Genomic DNA, 5,524 nt, shown 5'->3' with positions numbered 1-5,524 from the left:
TCCATAGCTGTTCGCCATATAAATGTGGAAGCGTAACGCTTCGGACGAATCTTTGGAATATCCACAACATAGGCGGTGGAACCCAAGCCTACGCCAAGTCCTCCGGTGATGGAAAGGGGAAGGCGGAATTAAATTGTGTATATGTGTGTGATATATCCTGTAAAATACCGATAAGCAGGCAACTTTACGGCGGTGTTCAAGGCTCTGCAGCTTCGCCTCCACTAATTCCGAGTCACCTATATAAGCCTCTTGGCACGGTTGTCAATTGAATCCAAAGTGGCCAGTTGATACGTAGCAGAACCATACCATAGGTGGCAGCAGTATTCCATGCACCACCGGACTTATGCTTGGTACAGCTGAAGCAAAGAAGAAGTAAAGTAACGCCTCACCCTGAAAAGGATCCCAAGCTTATATGTTATAAGAAATGAAACTATTTTTTTCGGATCTAAATCGCACGACCATAGCGTCTGACCATGCAAATATGGATAGTGTATCGTCGATACATGATATAATTATTTTTCAAATAAAATTTATTTTACTGATTCCTTTTCCTCTAGGAGATTTGTTAAATCAGCTCGGGTTTGTATATTAAAAGCCGTTCTATCTTCTGCAAAGCTTTTCGTTGTCTTTCTTAAACGACGTACTTATTTACTTAATTTGATTAATGTTACTTATTTTCGTAATGGTCGTCCTTAACCACGCTTGCCTTCCAAGTTTTTTTAGATCTAGTGTTTAGTCGTGGACCACTATATTTCCAGCTTGACTATGAACTATTTTTATATATTTCTTATTTCCTTTACTACATTATCCACGTTTTGCACCCACATAGTTATATGCTTTACACTAATTACAACAGATTTTACAAAACAATTTACATCAACCGTTTTAATGCGTATTCTGCAATAGTAAGAATTGTTAGGCGACAATAGTTATTTACCATCAAGTATACCGTACTTTGGCAGATTTTTATTCACTTATAAAAATGACAATAAAGTTTTATTATATACGTGTGAGGCCCACTTAAAATTCCTAATCCGTCCCTGTAGCCGCCGTCATCTCACAGCAGAAACTTGGCCACGTCTGAGACTTCTTCAACAAACATTTGCATATGCTGAATAGCTAATAAAAGTTTTATAACTGAATGAATAAAGATTAAAATCGAAAGCGGAAGCTTTGCATACACTATTCGAACAGTTCTGAATTTCTTACTTGTTTTGTTACAAGGAATTTTCTGAATGCAAGTACCATCTGCTTAGGTCGTTTCAGTACCGTGTCCATGAAATGCGTATTTTATATGAGGTTTTTATTTTTATTTTTGTATGAAGCTCTTGTCAACACGCTTGATGTTGCAGTGTACTAACACCACTTTATACGAAATAGATACTTAGTACAAACGCAGTGTTGAAACGTACTGATCGAGGGATCCGATACATAACTCTCGATATAATCTAAAATAATCAACCCAAAATAAAACCCTACTTACTGATATTATGTCCGAATTAAGGGGTTGTACCCCTGTGATTGAACAGTTCTTTCACAGTTGAGTTGTGAATTATACCCTTGGTATAATAAGCCACGTTTTAAAAGTGCTCGTATCACATGAAAGTTATAAACTAATACGAACTCAATGATCAAGATCATTGTACGGACTACATTAAACAAATTAGAGCCTAACGTGATTCAAATGCGAATCAGTCGCAGCGAGTAAGCCTTTAACATAAACGCGCGTCATCTGCGCATATATACGCGTGGCAGACGCGCTGTAGCCTTGCGTATGTATCGAGCATTTTGATAAGAGATAGTTTTCATTTTACTTTTGTTTGTTAATTTTAGTTTAGTTTTTGAAATGAAGCAACTAAAGAAAAGTATTTTTAAACATCATCAAATCGTTTAGTAACTGTGCTAAACTATTGCCTTATATTCATCTTTCGATTTCACTAGACACGAAGTGTGCAAAGGATAAAAAATCACAGCAAAAGTTGTCTCTTAACAAGAAATTCTAAGTGTAAACTCCAGTGGAGTATATAAGCTTCTTACTTGCAACGCGATGTTCGATACAGATGAGCTTCGAACGCGCTTCTCGCACGCGTCAATATCGCATTATACGCGTGTTTGAATCGTTCTGCTTTTTGAGGGTCTACGGCACATAAACGTGCTTTCGTGTGATTGGATGCACTTCATTCGAAGTCATGTCAGGAGCACCAACATTGAAACATTGCAACATTAGGTGGTGCCCTTTTAATAATTGCCTAGTTATAGTGACCTCTACAATTATGTAACGAATTATTATTAATGCCATCTATTTGTTAGAAATAACAAGTCAATGTAACATTCCTTTTGAAATCAATAATTGTCCAAAAGTAGTTATTTATATTTAAAGCGCTGTTTGTAGTTTGCATCTTAAAGGTGGTTGTGATGTCACTCTGACATGTATGTCAAATTTTGTAATTCTCATATTTAAGCATAAAAAAGTTTCTGTTTATTATTATCGAAGTAATTTCGTTTTAACTTTTAAGCATCGTGTACGTGAATTCTATGCAATTTATCAGGACGAAGAAACAATGTGGTCTTAATATTGTAAACACAATAATATTTGTAGGTAGCATTTTAATTAGTTATATTTATTTTCCAGATGGTATATTACTATTATATTATGTTTAAGCAAGAGGTTTATTACATTTGTCTCAAGAGGTTGAAGCAAGAGGTTTAATACAACAACCAGTGAAAGCCAACTATATAAGAATGCGAACTTGCGGTGTGAGTGAACACCGATATCGATACGTAGAAGTGTAACTTCCTTGTGCCCAGCGAATCGTCAACCATACAAACTTATTTACTAAATAGAAATTAAACTAGATATACCAAGTTATTTTTAAATTATATACTATTCGTACAAAAATGATTAAAATTTAAAAACAAGGCCCTCGTCTTTTCGTTGGGGTTAGTAAAAAATTGAACATCTAACTCCTTCTAATTCCAAGCCGGTAAACAAAATAAAATTACCCCCTAAGAGCACAACCTTTTAAGAAAAGAACAAAAAAATAATAATACCGTAATGAAAGCCCCTCGTGAGCCTACTTGACGAGCCTTTGATCCACAAAACACAAATATAATGCGCTTGGCACTGACAAACAATTAGATCTATATGTAGCTGGATGGCAGTAGGGGGATGCAAAGATGTTAACCGACCAATTTTGAGAGACACGCAAGATACGGGTGTTTCCTGTTACTGCACAGCTTTGGGGATAGTTTGTAAACTTTTATGAACCGCTTCTTGTCGAGAATTGTATTTTTTATTTGTATTTAAAAATAAAATATTACTTCCTTAGTGGCACGATTAATTCGATTTTCAAAGTATGTATCAAATCTATACTAGTATTATAAATACGAAAGTAACTCTTGTCTGTAACGTTTTCACACCTAAACCGCTGAACTAATTGTAATAATTTCAAAAAGAAATTGGCCTTTACAGAGAACCAATAATGTAATAAAAAATTTGCGCAAACGAAGTCGCAGGCCGTCTGGTGTTTCATAAAGTAACAAAATAGGTAACGAGCCTATCGTACTGAGCCTCTACCATTCACCATTATTATTATTTCCTTAATGGCTGCCACCAGACTTGGGCCAGTGTTAGTTTCGATGTATGTTGTCACAGACGCCTATCAGCTTTCCGGCCGTGTGGATTTATAACCATTCATATACTCTCTTTATAATATTTAATTGAATTGACTTTGCTAACAAAATTATTCCAAAATCAAATTGTTTAAATCGGACCTATTTACCTTCACCTAAACGGTTTATTGTTCTGGCTACGTTTGATAATGAATTTGTGTCCCATTTACCATTACTAGTTTAGATTACTAGTTAAGATTGACAATTGTTATTACCTTGACCATTCAATTGTACGGCGCCCCGGGCAATCAGGATCAGATGAGATTATTATAGACAAACTATTAAACTATAAAAATGTGCCTTTTATGTAAACTAAAAATGTTAACCTAGCTGCTACAGATTCAACAAACAAAAACCTATTAAACATTTTTAAAACATCCTTATTATTAAATACGAAGTTGTAGCGGGAAATACGTAGCTCGTAGCTAATCGCTACGCTACAGTAAAATTAACCTATTGTTCTCATTTCTATTGTTTATTATGGAACTGATAAAACTCAAGCTGTTTTCTAAGGGATATCTACAATAGTAAGCCAAGGCTAAATTGACGTCTTCTTGCAAGGGTAGGTCTAAGTAAATTGGCCACGCATATCTCTGCTTAAGGCAGCTTAAGCAAATCCCAGGAACACGCGGCGGAACACCGATACCTCAAGATAAAGGTAGGCCTAGGATTTCCTTGTTTCGCTTAAACAAAATTCCATTGGATAAAGTTTGTTTTTTTTAAGTTCCCTCTTATTGGGACTTCATTTCTTGTCTGAGGGCAACTTAAGGTAAAATATATAACCAAGATCCAGAAGACGACACACATTCAAATTAATAATAGCCTAAACATGTATTGACATTTTTATAAACCTACTATGTAAGTCTCTGACTGACTCTGATGGAAAAGGGCCAAAAAGCCAACTAGCTGTGACCTGTGTGGCACAGCACCGACGACGCTGCTGCACCTGTCGCGACTGCATTACTCCACGAAGCCTGAGAAGATAGTGGAGTACATCAGACTAAACGCCAAATACATCTTGAGGATCGAGTGGTTGTAGCTCCGCCAGAACGTGAATTTTAATTCGTTTGTAGTGAGAGTTCCGACCGAACATCTGTCGACCTTCATTAAAGAGGAGTTTTGGTCGAAGGGTGTCGTGTATCGGCGATTCTGCGGCCGGTTACCTGACACCAGATTGCGCGACAGGTCGTCGACATATGCAATTCATGTAGATTAGTTATTTACTTTTATATTATATTATACGTTTGTTAATCCTTGGGATATACTATTGTATGGGCCATAGTTTTTTTTTAATAAAATATAAGTGCACATTTGACCTCCATCTCACCTGATGGAAAGTGACGATGAGGTCGACGATGGAGCATGCACACCTAATTAATGCCTATTCACTCTCGCCTTGAAAAGGCCCGAGTTATAACGTTCAGAGAACAAGTCTGCAGGCAGGGAATTCCACTCCATAGCAGTTCGCCATATAAACGTGGAAGCATAACGTTTCGTGCGAATCTTTGGAATATCCACAATATAGGTGTGGAACCCAAGCCTACGCCTATTCCCCCGGTGACGGAAAGGGGACGGCGGAATTAAATCGTGTAATTCCATCTCCTTGATATATCGTGTAAAATACCGACAAGCAGGCAACTTTACGGTGGCGTTCTATTCACTTCGCCTCCACTAATTCCGAATCACCAAACTCCATCCAAAGAGGCCAGTTGATATGTAGCAGAGCCATCCCAAAGGTGGCAGTAGTACTCCATGCACGACCGGACTTGTGCTCAACTGTTTACACAGAGAAGTATGTAGTAAGGAGATTCTTGCTTACGAGTTTTCGACTTGTCTAAAATCGATCTCGTGT

The sequence above is a fragment of the Hyposmocoma kahamanoa genome, unplaced genomic scaffold, assembly GCF_003589595.1.
Source record: "Hyposmocoma kahamanoa isolate Upper Pololo Valley unplaced genomic scaffold, ASM358959v1 62, whole genome shotgun sequence".
NCBI lineage: Eukaryota > Metazoa > Arthropoda > Insecta > Lepidoptera > Cosmopterigidae > Hyposmocoma > Hyposmocoma kahamanoa.
Note: the sequence above shows the minus strand (reverse complement) of the source record.